The 21,101-nt window shown below is 42.5% G+C and overlaps 1 protein-coding gene across 4 annotated transcripts in view; it reads left to right on the forward strand.

Moving 5' to 3' along the window:
- The window catches only part of ERBIN (erbb2 interacting protein), a 181,176-nt gene that overhangs the window by 60,500 nt on the left and 99,575 nt on the right, over positions 1-21,101 (forward strand). For 3 of the 4 annotated variants that reach the window (XM_083152725.1, XM_083152715.1, XM_083152738.1), the window contains one exon: positions 10,364-10,417. The exons of the other annotated variant lie outside the window; for it this stretch is intronic. The gene's annotated coding sequence lies outside the window, so the exon portion shown is untranslated. The remainder of the gene's footprint in view (positions 1-10,363; positions 10,418-21,101) is intronic. 4 annotated transcript variants of the gene reach the window in all.

Raw genomic sequence — 21,101 nt, forward strand, 5'->3', positions numbered from 1 at the left:
AGTATTAGGTAAATTCCTTTGCGATTAAATACTACTAGCATACTGTAATTGTAAATGTTATTGTCAGTGCAATGGCCCTAAAGTGTTCTTTCCACCTATAAATATTGATGTGTAAAAGCTGTGTTACACGTAATAGAAGTTGTAGTGCAGGGATCCCATTACCCCCTCACCTCTCCATGACTGATATGCCGGTGCTGCTGAATGCAGCTGATTCTTTTTTTTTTCTTTCTGGGGGCTCCTCTTACAGCCTTGGCCAAGAGGATAAAGGGGAGCAGTTACAAGCTACAATCATGATACCAGAGGAATTCGGGGTGATTGAAATAGGTTTAGGGGTTATTCAATGCTGGCCAATATTTCCAATTCTCTGAAAAATCATCCACTCCAATTCAATCCTGGGTGTTTTTTGACCGGGACTCGCCACTGTAGATTTGTCTCATTGAAAAGCTGAAACTGCATTTGTGGAAAAATGGACGTTTTTGTGAAAAGAGCCGTGCTTTCCGCCAATACGCATCTTTTCCGACTTTCACAATGATTTTGAAAGTCGGGGTAAAAAAAATAAAAAATTTAATTTGATCTATTCTGTGCAAAAACTGTATCTACTTTACAGATTGGCAGCGGTAATCTGCGATCTGGTCTTTAAAACAATCCTAAAAAGGATTTCCATTTCTGGCAATTTGTTGTAATGCCTATCTCATACTCATATTGGTTACATACCACAAGCTCTCCCCCCATATCCTCTGAATCATTTTCATTTGTAATTTGATAGCTGGCACCATCAAATCACCACATACCTATAGTGGTTAAAATAATGTAGTATTTCCACAAAGCATTGTTGCAGGCAGCAATTCCACCTTCATTTAGCTCTCTGTTACATTTCTCCACACATCTGGGTGACCGTGGCACAATAAGAACTAACAAGAGGAGGACAAGCACATCGGAGGGTGGGCAACTGATGTCCTTTTAACTCCCTCTGCAGAGCAGGACAATCCAGCAGAAACTACTCAGGCTGGTAATTATGTCTGAAAGTGCAGATCATTTGAGATACAGTTAATGGAAAAAGCAGGAAATACCAGAAGGACACAGAGATAGCTATAATTTCTTATCCAATTTGTTTCTGAAGGTTTTTACTGCATTGCAGGCTTGTGAAGGGATTCATAAATAGAACTGGTAAACTACTGCTTTTATACATCTTACATGGGCAATGTGTAAAGCCCTGTACGCACTAGGGGCCAGATGCACTAAGCTTTAAAAGTCATAAAATGGAGAGTGATAAACTGCCAGCCAATCAGCTCCTTACTGCCATGTCACAGCTGCTGTGTTTGAAAAATGACAGGTAGGGGCTGATTGATTGGTGGTTTATGACTCTCCATTTTATCACTTTGTGAATCTTGATACATCTGGCCCAAGGTCAGTAGTGTTATAATACCAGTATCTGCATCGCTACACGGCTCAGCACAACTTTTCTCAGTATCACTTTTCCAGGCTTAGTACATCTCGCCCTAGATGAGATTTTAAAAGAAAATGCAGGTACACAATCTAAGCACTGAGGGATATATATTTACTAAGAAGGGAGTTCTATTGAAGATGGGATGTAGCCCATAGCAACCAATTAGATTCTACTTATTATTTATCTGATTGGTTGCTATTTGCAACATCCCATCTTTAACAGAACTCCCACCTTAGTACATTTGCCCCAGAGAATCTATACTCTGTATTTGAGCAGAGCATAAACATCTTCTCAAACTCCCTTATAATAGCTCTAAGGGGTCATTTATCAATGAATGATAAATTGTTGTGGATGATAAAACTTTTTCCATATGGTAAATGCTGCTCCAGCCAATTCGCTCCGAACGGTCATGTGTTGACCTGTACAGGACAGTAGTTAAATAGTATATCCCCCATTACAATAGCGTCAAAATGTATAAGGGGTAAAAGGAATTTAAGCTATTCTAGAGATACATATGTACTGTGACATTCATTAAACAACTACACTGTTCATAAACTTTGTTTCATAATATCAGGTAATCCTCAAGCATACTTCTAGAAGGCTACTGAAATAGATGCTCCAGCAACAAACTTTGGAAATCTGAAGAACAGATTTTAATCACTTTTGTAAAGTAAACCATGGAATGAAAGTATTCAAAAAATTAAAAATCTGAGCTGAGTTGCATAAACAAAAAAATATTGTGGTTGGGAATGGCGCATGCTTATGGGGCAGATTTGTAAATCAAAAGTCCCCTATCACGACTCCTGAAAGAGGCGAAAAAAGGAGAGAAACTGTCTTGAAGCAGTCGAACACCGGAACAACAATCCACATTGAATAGGTAGATGAAAATATCCAGAGAATAAATATGTTCGACAATTTGAAAATCGGTCATCTCGACAAGCGAGCAAAACGAAACCACAAATAAGGCGAGCTCACCTTGAAAATCTAGAAAAAGTCAGAATGAATAGACGAGCTCTGCAAAACAGAATTTCCATTAGAACAAATTAAAAAGCTCGACAAAATGACATGCTTGACCAGGGCTGTGGAGTCGTTGGATAAATGTTCCGACTCTTCGTACTCCTCGACTCCGACTCCTCTGTATTAATATGCAAATGTATTTGATACATTCCTTGCACCACACTTAAAAACCTAGGATAGACAGTTTCTTCCAGAAACATGTACAGATGTCTACCCTCATACAGACAAGCAGGCATGCAGGTTTTAAAATAAATATAAACACTAACAGTTGAATCCAAGAAGCTGTTCCATCAAGTCCTTCTAAGCTCTTCTAGCTATAGAGAAGAATCTTCACTCAATAGGAAAGGTTCAGAAGTGTGGAGCATGAGCTCCGCATGCTTTGTGACGACAACAAAAATCAACGAGCCACAATCTCCGCTGGTTTGCTTGCTCGTCACCGTTCAATTCATGGACACAAGGAACGATTTCTTTACCGAATTGTTACTGGCGACGAAAAATGGTGCCTGTACATCAATATGAACCAGCGTAAGGAATGGCTTAGCCAAGGTAAACAAATGACCCCGTGCATGAAACAAGATCTTCATCCGCGTAAAAAGATGTTGTGCGTATGGTGGGAGAGCTTGGTTGAATGAATTTTTCTAGTCTACACCAGGTGATTTCTACCAACGAGGTATTAAAAACCTTATTGAACGTTGGAAATAAGTTGTAAACTACAAGGGAGTATACATTTATAAGTATTGGTGCTCCGAATTGTGCGTTGCGTGCCATATAGTGAAGCACATGAAAAGCATGCTTTTTCACGGTCACTTAACGTGTTCGTTTTGCGGTTACGTGAGGCACTGCATGCATTGGTCTTTATTCTTACAGTAGATAAGTCATTAATTATAATTTTCGGAGTCGGTGCATTGTTTGCCGACTCCGACTCCAGGTACGCGAAATGTACTCCGACTCTTCGACTCCGACTCCACAGCCCTGTGCTTGACTGGAATTGAATACCCCCAAAGTGTTAAGCAAGAAAAAATAAAGCTGTAAAATTGCTGATTTAAAAAAAAGATCCCCCAATTGTTTACATTTGAGGATGGTACTGGGCCTAGGCACACGACTCTTCCCTACCTTTCTTTCTATTCCTTTTCTTTTTATTATTGAAGTCATTACTATTTATTTATTTATTTAATTGTAGGATGTATTTTTTTTTCTTTTTATACTGTATAGGAAATGGTTGTGAAGTCTTTACCTTAATGCCTGAAGTTGGGCGTACAGTATATGCCAGCTTACCTGATGATGTTGATGGAGCACAGACACAAATAGACTTTGACTTTCATCAATTCATTCTCTACTAAAGGGCCCCATACACTAGGGCCGGCATTGCATGTGAAACACTGGCAGGTATTGCATGTGATAATTTTACATCTGATGTATCGCATGCATTCTCCGGTTCCGATAAAGACTTGCTGCAGCAATGACAATCTGGATAAGACTCCGCATCAGATTGAAACCTGAAGTAAATGACATGCGCTTGGACATGATTTGTCGGACAGATGTGTCAAGCGTGTAGAAAAGTCCCAAGTCTCATGCTAATTCTGTTTGTTAGGACTGTGCTGCATCTTTTTATCACACATGTGGCTATAAATGTATCTTATTACTCATTTATGGCATTTGTATTGTAATAATTTGCCTCTCTTGACTTCAATTAAAACATTTCAAAACAAAACTGCTGAGCGGAACACATTAAAAACCAGCAGCTACCTGACATCCAGACTTCTGGCCTGTCTATAGAAGGGCTACTAAACAAATCTGCTTATAGACTAGAGCTACTGATAGGTTACACGTAAAGGATCACAATCCAAGCTCTGGCTTCAGCATTAGCTGTGAATGATCATACGAGGTCGTTATCACAGGGACGTCTGACCACACCAACGCCTAATGTAAATAGTGCCTATGTGCATTTGTCACAGGGAAGGGCAGAGTTTTGTAGCATATACTTCACAACAGCAGGTTTAATAGTGTTCTGTTGTAATATTGAGATTTTGTTCAGACTCTTCCCTGTAACAGGCTCTTATATAGTGATTATTTTCTAAGCAGTATGACAAGAACTCTCTAATAATGAGATTTCCTTTATGACTATGAGAGAAGTGTTCTCGATCAGATCTTGTGTGCCGCTGCCGCTGTCTTGTAGTGTGCAGTAGGGGCTGCGTGCAGTGTGCTGCCTGTGTCACTGCTTCCTTCCTTCCTTGTACTAATGAGCAGCTGCACCACTGTTCAGAGCGGTCAAATCGGACATGGATTGAAGCCGCCTAATCTACTGTCATACAATATTGTTTCAGTTAAAGCGGCTTTAGAAGGATGCTACAGGTAGTCGGGTATCGTATTTTGTGTTGGTTTAATCCAATTTTATCTTTGATCCTTCTGATAAGAGAGTGGATTTAGTCGTATTAATGCAGAATCTAGAGGAGTATTAGGTGTTGGCCCACAGCAGCAGGAATTAATGGAAGTAAAGGCGTAGATCAAACCATAGCAACTGATGGTGCGCCTGTGTACTCTGTGTTCTGTAACTGCAATAATTGATGGAAATGAAGGGAATACATGTGGCACTTGGGCACATCTGTAATATAATATGTATTTATTACTAGTTATTTATATAGCACACACATACTCAGAACATATGGCAGTACGGATGGTGTAATGGTTAGCATTACTGCCTCACAGTGCTGAGGTCATGGGTTAGATCCCCACCACGGCTCTAACTGTGCAGAGTTTGTATATTCACCCCGTACTTGCGTGGGTTTCCTCCGGGTACTCCGGTTTCCTCCCACAGTCCAAAAATATAATGGTAGGTTAATTGGCTCCCAACAAGTTAACCCTAGAATGTCTGTGTGTGTGTACATGTGGTAGGGAATATAGATTGTAAGCTCCACTGGGGCAGGGACTGATATGATCTGTAAAGCTCTGCGGAATGTGTGAGCGATATATAAGAAAGGGTAAATAAAAATATAAATATATTCCGCAGCGCGGTACAGAGAATATACAGAGAACATTCATATCAGTCCCTGCCCCAGTGGAGCTTACAATCTATATTCCCTACCGCATGTACACGAGTATGGGTCATTGGGTCGGCCAATATTAGGCCGAAATGGCTTATGTCGACATGTGAAATAGTTCGGCTTGTCTAAAGTTTACATTATCGGAAGGTCAGCACAAGCATTAGGTCGCCGAGTGGTTTTTTTTTCACTTTTTTTCTGGGTACTGCTTTCCTAGCACGGCGCCCACGATCTAGATTGTATGTGTGGGGCTGATATCTCAAGCATCTCATCTTATGTGTTTGTGCGGCATAAGATGCATGAGATTATGCGATCGACGAGATTTTTACATTGGAATCAATGTAAAAAGCCCCCAAAACCCCAATTTTAATTGCTAACCCCCCTTCGGTGAAATGCCCCCCCCCCCATTGTTAACGCCACCCCACTATTGACGCCAACCCGATGCGTGGCGAGCGCAGCGGTACGCGTCCTCCGACCTTTTCATACCCCCACTATCCACGTCGGCATGGAGTTGATTTTATATAGCGTGGTGAGCGGACGCGGAATACATGTAAAGTAGTCCGCGTCCACTCGCGGGGCTCGCCACGCTCCGGGCTCGGTGGCTCGCCACACTATATAAAATCAACTCCACGCCGACGTGGATAGTGGGGGTATGAAAAGGCCGGAGGACGCGTACCGCTGCCCCTCGTGGGCTCGCTGCGCTTGCCATGCTTCGGGTTGGCGTTGATAGTGCTGGTGGCGTTAACAATGGTTATTGGGGGCTCACGATTTTTTATCTCATGGATCTCATGCATCTTATGGATGCATAAGATCCATGAGATTAAAAAATCGGGTCCATCGTGTTGATTGTATGCCTGAAGTACATTAAACTTCAGGCATACAATCAATGAGACGGGCGCCGTGCTAGGAAAGCAGTACCTTTTTCTGTCCCGAATATGAACATGGTCAGCATGGACACCATAACGGTGTACCGCGTCCGCTCATCATGCTTCAGGCACGGTGCCGCGCTACTCCTGGCACACTATTCTATTCTCCTTCCACACCTTAGTGCAGAGCTGGGCAATTGCGGCCCTCCAGATGTTGATGAACTACACATCCCAGCATGCCTTGCATCAGTTTCAGCATGGCCACATAGCAAAACTAATACAAAGCATCCTGGGATGTGTAGTTCATCAACATCTGGAGGGCCGCAATTGCCCTGCCCTGCCTTAGTGGATGGTAGGGCATGAAATACAGACTGTCAGCACATGTCGGCTCAAAAGAAAAATTGAAAAACCCCATGTCAACCTTTTGACTCTCGGCCTAGCCATTGTCGACCTGATGCTTGTCGACCTTCCAATCATGTCGACCTTAGGCATGTTGACCTATTTCATGTGTTGACCTAATCCATGTTGACACAATTCATGTCGGCCTTGTGTTGACCCAACAACAGTCTGCCATGTACACGCACACACATCCATTCTAGGGTTAGTTTTGTTGGGAGCCAATTACCCTACCAGTATATTTTTGGATTGTGGGAGAAAACCAGAGAACCTGAAGGAAACCCACGCAAGAGGGGAAAATATACAAACTGCACACAGTTAGGGGCATCTAATGCTTATCAAAACTTAGAAGGATGTAAGAGACAGGGGTTTCAAATTAATTTTGCTAGTGTCTAGTTAAAGGGCTTTCTTCTAGATAAAGTGGATATATAGTTTTTACATAGAGCTGCATTTGACTTCATGTGAAGATTGCATAAGACTGGTGATTTGCTGAAGACCAGGGTTGCAAAGAGACAACGCTTATTTGTATTTAGGGCAGAACATGGGAAAGTTTGAATTTCCCAGGGTCATAATTATAACATTGCAAGCTATTGGGTGCCCTTTTTTATGTCATGCCCAGATTTACTGAGTTTAGTAGCATAAAGCGGCTAAACCCAAGTAAACTGGGTGTGCTGCATAAATGACTGACTTTTGGCCGAGCTTGGCACACCACCTCAGGAGGGTGCGGGCATATTAAATGTGTGTGTCCACGACACTTGTGCCCAACAGCGCAGACAATTGAATAGCTTTATATTCCAATTTGTCTTTAAATGCAAGCGTAATATGACCATTTTATGTGCTCAGCTGCCTTTTTAGGGTAATTCTATTTTTGACTGTTTAGTTTCTACATCGGTTATTTATAAATATTTAAATACTGGTGTTAATGTTTCTGCAACTGGTTATATTTTAGGACTTTTATTTCCCAATAATGTCCGTATGCTGCTGTTAACTTCTCCAGTTTCCTGGTACTGGGCTCTAGGATAAACTAGTGGCTTATAAAACAATTCTACCAGGCTTAAAGCCAGGGAAATTTTAAAAGTAGACATTAAAAGCCTGTCAACACGGTTGAGTATACAAAGCACGGCAGCCTGTAATCAGCAGCGCTAAAAACCATTCAGTCCAGTGAGTATATGTTCAGTTTCTACTGCTGTCAGCCTGGAAGAAGTGTTAGTTACATTACAAAGGGTAGTACGCATCCCCGTAAACTGCTGGGATCCTGCTCCTAGGACAGTGATGGCTAACCTTGACACCTCAGCTGTTGAACTACACATCCCAGCATGTCCTGCTACAGTTTTGCTATTTGGCCATGCCAAAACTGATGCAAGGCATGCTGGGATGTGTAGTTCAACAATAGCTGGAGTGTCAAGGTTAGCCATCATTGTCCTAGGACCTTGCTGTGTGGGGATTAGAAGTTAATATGGAACTTGGTGCATTAATTGAAAGAATATTCTTTAAATGACTATCCTTTGACACACTTCTGTGAGGTAACTGGTAATAAGTAGTCTCACTGTAGCTTGTGCGTTCTGCAGATGACTAGGATTGCTAATCTAGAATGATCCACTTTCTTTATTTCACATACCATATATACTCGAGTATAAGCCTACTTTTTCAGAACATTTTTTATGCTGAAAAAGCCCCCTCGGCTAATACTTGAGTGAGGGTCCCACTTGAGTCAATAAGATTTCCCAGTTTTTTTGTTGTAAAATTAGGTGCCTCGGCTTATATTCGGGTCGACTTATACTCGAGTATATACGATATATGTCTATGGGCAAAACGCTCTAGATGCAGTTAAATATTCAATCTTTTTTTTTTTTTTCTTTCCTTTCTTGCATTACACTTGTTCTTATGGAATCCATTGCACTGGTAATGCAAACCCAGTGGATTTGGAAGCAACATACATGATAAGTAATGGATGCCCTTTAACTTGCACCCACCACTGCAAGCATCTGAATATCTTCCATCACTTAAAATGGGAGATTGGGCATAAAAAAACAATTCAATTCAGTTTCCCCCATAGTTGTGATATTTGGAATGTACTTCTCATATGGTTATTAACACACGAGAAGTGAATGAAAGATTATAGCCGTGAACAACCCTCTGTAGTAAATGAATCACAGTTTAGATTGGAATAAGCTCAATAAATGAGACAATGGTTGTATTGTGTCGATGCAAACTTTATATTCAGTGATTTGTCTCTAAAATAATATAACCATACTTTGTGCAGTGTAATGGCGAGTGCTGGATGTCTGTGTAACAGGACAAGAAAGGTCTTTGCCGATCACATTTCATCTTTAATATATGCAGGGAAGTCAGCCTGACGGGCCTATCAGATTGTCCATAGCATTGTTTCCGTTTCATCAATGTTATTGCTAAATCATTTTCGGTTCTTGTTCTGTCAGGGTCATGCTTTCTGTCCTTCAGTGCCATAGTGATTGCTCAAAGATATGCCACTAATTTAGAACCCATTATCACAGTATGTTCTATTGCTTATTCCCTACCTGTCACAACTGTAGCTAAACGCATTACAATTTTGGAGTGAATATTTTGACTATAGTGGACTTGTCAGCGTGACTTACATTATTTGCTTTACCAGATTTGGGTAGTAATGCACTGGACATGGGTCTTCATGCTCTTTTCCAAGATGGCTTCCTGCAGCAAGGTATAGATTGGAACCCTTACTGGTAGAGCTGTTTATCTGCACTATACTCCAATGCTGTACTGGAACTGAAAATCAGACTTGTCGAACCAGCGCAATAATAATAATCATTTCATTTATATAGCGGTTTTTCTTCAACAGGACTCCAGGCACTTAATAACTTGGTTTAACAATTGGGCATGATCTCTCATTGGGTGTTTTACTGTACATTTACAATAGCGTGTGAGGTCTTCCTTACATTGATGACTGACTGCTTCTGACTGGTTTACTATGAGCCGCCTGGAAGATGTAGTGCCATTAAATACGTTTGGGAACCCTGGCTATTCCACTGATGCTCTCAGGGAGCCCGCTGTCTCTTCTGGCTAATGCCTGAATTGCTAATGCTGGCCTCCTGACCTGTCTCCTGGGCTAGTTTCCTCTATTCCTAATGACTGTACAGGCTTGGTCACTGAGAGCCAACTGGACACCCTCCAGTGGTTTCATGTGTGGCCCTGTAACCTTTAGAAGGAGTGCACATACATAATCATTACTCAGTAAGTTAAAATAATGCATTTACTATAAAAAGAGACACCTATATTTAGGCAAGCATTTCACAGAAATGTTGCACACTTTAATAAAAGTAACCATAAAGCCTGAAGGAGCTGCGGACCAGAGGTGGAGACAGTTAGAACTGTATTTATGGCATGATCCTTGAAGAAAAAGTAAAGCTGATTTTGGGTTAGGGATGAATTTGTTACCCCTTATGGCGGCTTTTATTCTTCTTCTCCCATGTAAGAACACAAAAATTGGCTAAAACTTCAGCTACCTTCAACTGAAACAAAACTTGATATCTTTATATTAGCACAGTGGAGCCGATGGCAGATGCTAATAGTAACCTCACAACTGTCTCTGTTTGTCTCCTCAGAATGTTGGCTTTGCAAGCTCAGGGAGGAAACAGCAGGGAGCAAACATCTGAGAGGTAAGTGCATAACTGGCAAACTCTATGTGGACTTGCAGCCATTCTTTTCTGCTCTGCACCAGTCTCTGAAGTGTTTCACTCATAGTGACTTCCACATTGTGAAAGCTTCAACTGCTCAATATGTTCCGTCAGGGAGCACAGCCAAACCCTGCAGTCACAAGCTCTCCCCGTTGTGCTGCAGAATCCACAGTGCTGTGCCAACCCTGTGTGAACTGAAATTTTGACATGATGACTCTTTTAAGAACTTCTTAGTTGTAATTCTGTTTTGTATCCTATTCCTGGTTCGAGCACCCTAGGTTGTTTGTTTATGTGTGTGTAGTTTCTGAGATCATACCAGGACTATACAGTACAGCACTGTTCCCCTCTAAGATGCATAAAATAGATACAGTAGTTAATATCGACAGGAGGATATGTTAGTAAATATGTTTACATTAATGATAAAATTAATGTTAAATGTGCATTATATTTATATCATACCTCATTTTATATACTGGCGTGTGTATTCCCACTGCCCAAGCAGATCATAATTGAGGGGTGCATACACACGGGGGTTATTATTGCAAATATCGCTGGAAATAAATATTGCCCGTGATGGGAGTGTGTACCGGCGATATATCGCCGGTTGCGCGCCCCCCCCCCCCCTAGTGATCGCTGGTCGCAGGAACATGCTCCTGCGACCAGCTGATTTCTACTGCCAGGATCCCCCGGCAGTTTCTTTTTCATAAGCGACCATCTCTGGTCACTAATGCAAACGGGACGCTGAGCGATATATCGCCGACCGATATACACAGCTTTACTTTCAGGTTACAGGTGCAAGACAAGTAAGTTGGAAATAAAATAAATAATATAATACAGCAGAGGAAGCATTTCTGGTCTGTATTGAGCAGTGTCATGATTACAGCTTTAGAAACACCAAACTCAGCATTTTTATCCTCTGCTCCAGCAAGTGCGTCACCATTGATGAATGAGCCATTGATTGACCCGTCTAGCTGAGGTATAGAATTAAAAGCTTCTTGGAGAACGAGGGATGTCTGCATCTTCTGTATAAAATAAAGTACATTCCATTATGGCTGCGATATGATTTTATATGCTAATTTGTTACAAACTGTAAACTTTGAGGCAACCGTACCAGTTTTTTGTTTTTTTTATCAAATTACACATTTCCCCCAAATGAACAGTTTCTTATATAGCACAGCCTATTATGCTGCCATTTACAGTTGCTGCAACAGCAATAGAACAACACTGGATAATAACAGGTTACATACAGTTAGCAATGTCCTGCTCACAAGCTCTACCAGTAGAAGATCGCTGCCTTCACTAGTAATTTAACTTTGTTTTTCTTTTGTAAAGTGTCTTGATCTCACCTTTTTTTTTTCATTCAGTAATTAATGAGTGAAGTGATATCAGGAATGGCCTTATTACGTGTCCCATTTTTTTAAAGATTTATGTAATAATGGTTAAATGTTTCTAGAAATATACATTCCTGTACAAATATGTCTATTTCACAAAAGTACGTGGGCAAAGATAAACTTCCCGGTTATCTGAGCGCAATGCGGAATTCAAGTGTTCTGGTGCATTTTTTTTTTTTTTTTTAACAACCAATATTTTTATTGAAAAGGTTATTTTTTAAACAAATTTATAAAGGGACGGGGTACAGAAAGAAGAGAAAAAAGGGTGTGTGGGGGGGGGTTACATAGTGTGGGATAACATACTCAGATTCTACAAACATATATACGGTTTGATAGAGAAACAATAAGAAAAATAAAAAACATGGAAGTATAATATTATAGCAAATCCGATACGTGAAACACATGGAGTGTAGACATAGGTGGAGGGGTACATATTTTAGGAAATAGCCATCATCAAGATATAAATTTAACCTCAGAGTAGGCCAAGGATATGTAGGAGAAAGTGTGTTCTAGGAAACGGTAGCACTCTATTCGGGTCTGGTATGGTCGGGAGACGGTGAGCCACGTTCGTTGAGGCTGAATTTGCCAGGGTCACAGGGGGGGGGGGGGGGGGGGTTTCAGGGGAAGTAGAAGAGCCTGCACCAGCTGAGACATAGTTATGCCAGTAGGACCATCGCGCCAGTGGGGATGAGGCAGAGTATGAATATGGCATATATTCCATCTCCATAGTATAGCTAAAGTTGATTTTCTGTATAACTTTTGGGAGCTGGGGGGGGGGGGGGGGGGGGGGCAGGCTGTTTCCAGGATTGAGCCAGGGTAGCCTGAGCTGCGATAAAGATATGACCTAAAACATAGCTCTTGTGGGTCGGGACAGTGTCTGGGATAGGGAAAGTTGCAGTGGGATGTCCAATACCCGTCTCGCTAGTTCAAACACCTCTTTCCAATAAGTTGTGATGATAGGGCAGGACCAGAAAATGTGGCCAGTTTCCCCACATTGTCTCCAGCATAGTATAGAGCACGAGGGCCAGAAGGTGTTTAATCTGTCTGGGGTCAGGTAAAGTCTATGAATCAGTTTTATATGCATTTCGGTGTGGTTCAAACACTGTGACATATAATGAGAAGAGCTGAAGATATTTCTCCATTGGGCATCTGTGAGTTTTATGTCGAGATCGGTTTCCATTTTTCTTGGGCTTTTGATTTGGGGGCGTCAAGTAAGTCTAAAAGGGTTTTTTCCCTTTATGTAATGTCCCCGCTGGAGTTCGGTTGGTTGAGGCGGATAAAGATTACTGAGGTTGAAGTGTGTGGAAGGGTAGCTCGACAGGGGATACTGTTCCACCAGTGGGATATCTGGAGATAGTGGTAGAGCTCAGAGCTGGGTAACGTAAATTTTATTTGGAGATGTGAAAAGGATGCTACACGGAGGCCATCCAAGATGTCTCCTAGTTTTGTTATTCCCGAGGAGTACCAGGGAGAAACATGTAGGTTGGGTATCAGATGGGGGAGAGTTTTAAGGGAGATATAGGGGAGCTGAGGCGTGGGGTGGGCCAATTTACTCATCAGAGCGTCCCACACTGTGAGGGAGGTCCTTGTGGAGGGGAGAAGCAATGGAGGGTTGGGTCTCAGCGATTTGGGTATTCTGAATAGGTCTTCTATGGGGATCTGTGCACGGGATCTTTCAAGTTCCGTCCATCGTTGCTCCAAGTGTTTGTCGAAAAAGGTTTTTATCTGGGCTAGCTTGCATGCATCGTGATAGAGGGTCAGGTCTGGCAGGGTTAAGCCGCCTTTAGCTCTAGGGAGAATCATTCTGGCTCTAGCCATCTTGGGGGGACCGGAGGACCATATGTATTTGAGTAAGATCGAGGTGCATGAGGTCAGCTCTTTTTTTGGAAAGATATATGGAATCGTGCGGAATAAGTACATTAACTTGGGTAATAGAGACATTTTAAATGCAGCCATGCGGCCTAGCCATGAAATATCAAACGCAAGCCATGATTTGGAGAGGGTGGTTAAGGATTGAAGAAGTTGGCTAAGTTTACGTCAACGACTTTCTTGGTATCAGCTGGGATATTAATGCCTAGGTATTTAATGGATATCTTTTGCCAATTGTAGGGGAACTTGGTAAATAATGTTGGGAGTGAGCTGGCTAAGTTAATGGGGAGGGCGTCGGTCTTTGTGGTGTTAGGTTTGTAATAATATGCTTTACTGAAGGAGTCTAGAGTGTCGTGTAGGTGGGGTAGGGTATGGACAGGGTCTGAGACGAAAAGGAATATGTCGTCTGCGAACAGGCTCAGCTTATGGGTAGATGGGCCAACTCGGAGTCCGGGGAAGGAGGGATCGTTGCGAATTTTAGAGGCCAGGGGTTCGATAGATAACACAAAAATCAGGGGGGAGAGGGGGCAGCCTTGTCTTGTGCCATTGGAGATGGGGAAAGGACTTGAGAGGAAACCATTGCTGAACACTCGGGCCGAAGGGGCGCTATACAGGGCAAGAATCGCTGAAAGCATTCGGTCTTTAAACCCAAATCTAGAGAGGACTGCATGTATTCCCAATTCAATCGATCAAAGGCCTTCTCCGCATCCAGTGAAAGCAGCAGAAGGTCTTGGTCCTCTTTTAATGAATCTATTAGGTTAAACACTCTACGGGTGTTGTCGGACGATTGCCTGCCGGGCACAAACCCAGTCTGGTCAGGGTGTATCTGTTGATTGTTGTGGCGATAAGTTTCGGGTATATTTTCAAGTCTCCCATTTAATAGCGCTATCGGACGATAGTTATGGCAATGGGCTGGGTCTTGGGATGATTACTATCTGGGCTTCTAACATTTCTTTGGGGAGAGAGCCTGAGGAGGTTATGCTATTGAAGAGGTTGGTCAGATAGGGCGTCAGGGTATCCCTGAAGGTGGTATAGAAGTTGTTGATAAACCCGTCGGGCCCGGGGGCCTTACCGTGGGGGAACTGGTGCATTTTCTGAGTAGAATAATCCTCTGTTCAACGTATAATCTAAGTTAAGCATATTGGGTAGGTACGCCGCCTCCTGGGGTAGATGGGTGCACTTTTCGGTACTTGTGTAGTAGCACGGCACCCGTCGTGGTGCATCGCTTGCCTTAAGTTAAGGTACTTAAGGCATGCGATGGACCCGATTTTCTGTCTTTAACTGGCTCAATTGCCGGTAAAAGTGGCCCATTTCACATTGAATATGTGTAAAAAGGATGGTTAATGCCCCCCCCCCCCCCATAATTTTAACGCCACCCCGGTATTGACGCCAACCCGAAGCGTGGCGAGCGGCGGCGGTACACGTCCTCCGACCTTTTCATACCCATACTGTCCACGTCGGCGTTGAGTTGAGAATAGAAAGTGTGGCGAGCCACCGAGCCCGAAGCGTGGCAAGCGGACGCGGATACCTGTGAAGGCCGCGAGGGGACGCGATACCTGTGAAGGTATCCGCGTCCCCGCGCGGGGCTTGCTGCGCTCGCCACGCTTCGGGCTCGCTGCGCTCGCCACACTTTCTATTCTCAACTCCACGCTGGCGTGGATAGTGGGGGTATGAAAAGATCGGAGGACGCGTACTGCCACCCCTCGCACGCTCGCCACGCTTCGGGTTGGCTTCAATAGCGGGGTGGCGTTAAAATTGGGGGCCATTTGAAACATCAGGGGGGTTTCTATTAAAATGGGGTGTTTTGGGGCATTTCACATTAAAATTAATGCAAAATCTGGTGTCAGTTACCATTTTGCATTGATTCCAATGTAAAAATCGCGTCCATCGAATGCAATTTGGTTGGCATGCGATGCGATCAACGCGATTTTTTCCGACGCGATGCTTACAATCAAAATCGCGGCCGCCGTGCTACTACACAAGTACCCACTTTTCTTTAGACGCTGAAATAGGAATACGCCAGTCCAGGGTATTTGGTACAAATAGCCACAGCTATTTTTATCGGTCGCCAGCGTAAAAACTAATTTTAAACATAAATCTGATATCATCTGGGCACTTTGCACAACATTTTCCTGTCAAACATTTCACAATTCCGCCACTTTTATCACACTTCTTTCTGCTTATAAGTCTTTGCATATTGCATTTTCTTCTTGTGCGCTCTCAGAACCCACAGCTTGCTCATCATGGTTACATCACTTTTTTGAAATGTGAAGCGCGAATAACTTCTCACACTATATTTATGAAATTGCCAACAATCTCATCAGCAGTTTTTCCATATTTTATGATGTGAATGCTTAATCAATTACTGTAGATGGCATTTAACAATTAAATTTGACTCTGAGCTGTGTTTAAAATAAATAAATAAATTTGTATTTAAATAAAATTGACTGCCAATATTGAATACTATGGTGACAATACTATACTTTACATTGAAGAAATTTCTGTCTTTACCTAGGAAAATTGAAGCGGTCTGTCCTGTAATTATATTTTAATATAGATCTCCCCTTATATATCTCCCTCTCATACAATTTTTCTTATACCCCTTTTTCACAAAAAAAACCTGTGATATTGCTGGATTTTCCCTTTGCCAATGCTTGCAGATGACCTCTTCTCCATGTGCCAATGATGCAACTTTTCCTATGGGCAGTATTCAATGAGAAAAATTCTCCGTGTTTTATGGAGAATTTTTGCTTTTTTCGCCTTGGACGGAGCATTTTGCTCTCCAAAAGTGAACCACCCTATTCAATGTAAAATATTCGCCGTCTTTCTAAGTGATTTTCGCCGTCTCTCTCCGTGTAGAAATTCTCCATCTTTTGATGGAGAGCTGGAATGTGAACTTTTAATCTAAAAGGTTTTTTTTTTAAATTTTGGTGTAAAAAAATCAGGTTTTTTTTTCTGTGAAGGGGCATGTTATTTTTATTCATGTGCTTATAGCACATGAATATATATTTAATTAAAAAAAAAAAAAATTTTAATTTTTTTTTTTTTTACACAGTGCAGCCAGCAGGGGGCCGGAGCGCTCGAGCCGCTCATTAGATATTCATGTATTCACTGCACCCGATCGTTAATATGCACGAACGGGTGCAGTGAATACTGGGTCCCCCGCTGGCTATAGGGGGGGGGGGCAGCCTGTGCTGCCTGGGTCCCGGGGGGGCCCCCTACCCTCCACATATGTTCTGGGGCATCCAGGGAGACTTTAATCTCCCTGGATGCCACCGTCCCACGGCTCCCTGTCAGCTCCCTGCCGCGGACGCTCGTCCACTGCAGGGGTTAAGACTCGCCGCGAGTGGCGGCGAGTCTTAAATACGTTGAATAGTGGGAGCAGGAGGCTCCGGAACACGGAGAGTGCATGGCGAGAGAAAAAATCTCTCGCCATGCACAGAGAATTTTCTTCATTGAATACTGCCCTATGTTTTAAGAATGACCTGCGCCACACCATTCACACAGCAGGGTTACCCAGGGCAGTGCCAGATTAGACCCAGGTACCTCCCAGGTTCGAATTCCCAGGTAACACGACCTGGATCATTTAACTTGACGCTTTCTCGCCAAACCCGACCTAGGTTGCACCGACAATAAATTTGGTAATACATTTAGTTGAAAAGTATTAGATCACCTGTTTGTTGGGGGGCTTTGTATTTGATACATAGTAACTTGGTAATCCCCAAGGCTCTGTAACAATCTAACGTTGTCTGTTTGTATTTCAATTGTATAAGATATTATTAGGTTTCTAGACCTTTTTAAACCTAATTTAGATCATCCATGTTCTCCACCTCAACAGGTGCCCAGAAAGTCACCATCTTCAACTTGGTTCAACTAGTGATACTTGCAACACTATCCGTGCCCTTTATTTCAGGCCAGATTAGACTTTTTAGCAGCTGATTGGCACGGAGTACTGCTACAGCTTTTATCCAACAAGTGTGCCGAAATACTCTTCCGTCTCAAGTTTCAATGACTAGCATGGAACACTCCTGATTGCAAAACTTGAGTGTTGATAGAGAGAAAAAGAATGGTTTAATTATTTCTTGGCCCAGCCTATGTTCCTGGTTTGGGCTTTGCTATAAAGAGTTTCTTCACCCACCAACTACATCAAGTAATATCCCCTAAATGTGATGTTTGTAATTGTAGGCACATTACTGCTGCTACCATGCATTCAGCGAGAAATGCCGTTATCATCTCGCTTTCCCCATAAGACATTGCGGAATGCTGCACCCCCGTCTGTCACCACCATCGCCATGTGCTTTGCTGTACAAAAATAGGTGCATGACAATTCAGTTTTGTATACTGCTATTTGCAGTCACATCTAAAACGTTTACGAAACTTTTAATTTTGGGAGCGTTGCCTCCACACCCCCCTCCCCCATTTTTTTTATCCCCTTGCACACAGTAGTTCTGTGTGGCATAAAATAAATTTAGCTTTACTAGGGCTCAAAAGCACAATATGCATGGTTGGGTCTAAATTCAACTAGACTAAAGGACATATGATGTTACAACTATGTGACCGGCAATGTCAGGGTTGGCGCATGGTTAGAACATTGAACCAATGTGTACCCTCACCTGCTCGCTACACTTCAGGTTACAATTCTCAGTTGATGTCCACATGGATAGGGAAACTGCTATCTGGCGTACTTTGCTCCTCCCCTGCCATCGTGAGTCACATGGATGTGACATCATAGGTCCTTATATAGCCTACATGGAGCTAGCATCTAGCCACTGTGCACCCTGTATCACAGAAAACAGTAAAATAAAAATAAAAAACATATGGTCTTGAACTACTTGAGATGACCCCTGCATATTTGCAAGCCTGTATAATGTCTGTGTGTCAAGGAGGAATGTAATGCATTACCAAACACCCTGCATTTTACTCTATCTGTACAAGCGAGATAGAGGTCCGAATGCTCCCTGTGACTCCCTTCGCCTTTGGCTCATTACACAGCAGTGAATCACTTGAACAGTCCACATACAGATGCTGCTCCTGTGCTCCTCACTCATCTGTGTCAGCACACTTGACCTTGCAAGTGAAAAGCCCATTTCCTGTTCATCTATCTGTGCAATTCATGTTCCTTTAGTAACAAAAAATGATTCTCCTGGCATTTCCTACAACTACCCTCTCTTTCCCCACCTGTACATGGGTACTTTAGAGCCTACTAAATAATACATTTTATACCTACTTTAGATCAATACACTTAAATATTTCAAAAGCTTTCCTTTTTAGAAATCTTTTTCATTTTTTTTTTCTTCCATTTTCAATGAATTAGAGTTGCTGAAAAATTCGGCAAACTGGCAATATAATTACAGAGACTCTGAAAGTAATTGGATCTGGTTTTATTTAAGTTATACAAAGCAACAGACAGTGGTTATCATCTGTAAGTTGTATATGATGTCTTGATTAGCCAAAAGCCTGTGCATTAGGGTCTTGGCCTGGGCTATGCAATCTGAGAATGCAATAAGGGTGTTTGGGCAGAGTGAAAATCTGGTTCCTCCCTGAATAGATTTCCTTATAATCCCCTCCTGTAATCTCCATACTGTTCTTCCAAATATGTTTTATCTGTGTTTATTGGAGAGCCTTCAAATTATGATAACTGCTGTTCGTGTTCCTGCCTCAAATGTACAAATTGTCACAATTGTGTGTGTGTGTGTGTATATATATATATTTTTATTTACAGTTCCTTATATAGATTCTGTTGCAATTGTAGACTGTGATCAATCAAACTGGGTGTTTCCACCCTTTTTGCTCTCTCACCTCCACACTGGGATTTTGTTAATTCGATCTACAGGTAAACCCCAAATGGTCAACAGGCTCAATAGGTATTGTCAAAAGTTCAACACCTGGAAAGGTTAACAGTCGAAGGTTTGACATATGGCTGCTCGACACAGTAATTGTGCTCGCTTTGATTGCTATGATTCAGTAAAGGTCCCAAAGTTGAAAATAATACTTATTGACCATTTATACCTGTTGACCTTTTGCTTGTCAGCATATTGACCTTTTGACCATGTCAACCTAATGCATGTTGCATGATGACCATGTGGTTTCAACCTATTGATTATCCAATTACTGTAGATCCATCAGCCAGAGCCCTCCCACAGCAGGGTTTATTAGTGTGTTGTTTTGTTCTTTTTGTTTGATGGCAAATGTTACAAAGTGTACTATAAAGCAGGGGTGCTCCACATGCTTCCCTCCAACCCTTGTGGAACTACACATCCCAGTATACCCTCCTTGCAGTTCTTACATCCCCACATAGAAGAAGTGTGTCAGGGAATGCTGGGATTTGTAATTCCACAACAGCTGGAGGGTTGCTTGCTAAGCATCCATGCACTAAAGCAGGGGTTCCCAAACTTGGTTCACAAGGAGCAATAACTGCATATCCATGGATCAGAACAGATGGTTGTCATATCGGCTGAGGTAGTAATTAAGTCAAGGATGACTTTTATGTCTGACATAGTTGTGTGATGCTGTTGTCTGAGCAGGGCATGTCCTATATGAAAACTAAAGGTCTTGGTCCATAGATTTGCAGAAGTATATTGGCGTATTCGGCTGTTTCGTTTTGGAGTTATTTTGCAAAACATCTGCCTACCATTAACAATGCATCACCATCTGGAATATTATAGTTGGTGAACTCTGCTACAATGCATCACCATCTGGAACATTATAGTTGGTGAACTCTGCTATAGATGTAGCACCTCTCATTCAGCTGGCGAAAGAGTAGCCAGCCCCCGCCATCTGCCAGAAGGGGGCGCGCGTACCCCGTTCTGACTGAGCTTTCCACTGCCTCCCCATACCCCCTAACCCTGCCCATCTCTCTGAAGCTGAAATAGGCCGGGAAATTCCACTCCCGGCGCCGAGAGACGGGGATGCGTGTGAGTCGCTCTCTTGTCCCTGTCAATTGGAGTTCCTCCCCGCCAGCTCTCGCCAGTGGAGGGGATCTGGTGAGAGCTGGAGTTGTATGAGGGGCGCTCCATCTGTATGTGACCTGCTTGGTCGTATGGAGATTGTGCCGGTTATTTGCACCCACCCACTTTGCAGGGATTTTCTTAATTTGACTCCTCTGAGGTGGAGAAAAAAGGATCAAATGTTCCACCTAGCAAACCTTTTACTCCATTGAAACTGTACACATCATTCAGTTATACCTAATTTCACATACCACCACAAGAAATCCCCACATCCTTTTTCTGCCATTTCTTCATACCCTTCTGCCATTTCCATGCATTTTACAATCTCCCACTTACCCCACATGCCTTTCAGATCTCATATGCACCCACTCATTGGCAGTAGTAGTTGACATAAGGGCTAACCTAGTCCTGTAACTACTGACCCTGATTCACCCATATCAATTAATTTCATTTAATGGC

The sequence above is a fragment of the Crinia signifera genome, chromosome 1 (genome assembly GCF_055691185.1).
Source record: "Crinia signifera chromosome 1, ASM5569118v1, whole genome shotgun sequence".
Lineage (NCBI taxonomy): Eukaryota > Metazoa > Chordata > Amphibia > Anura > Myobatrachidae > Crinia > Crinia signifera.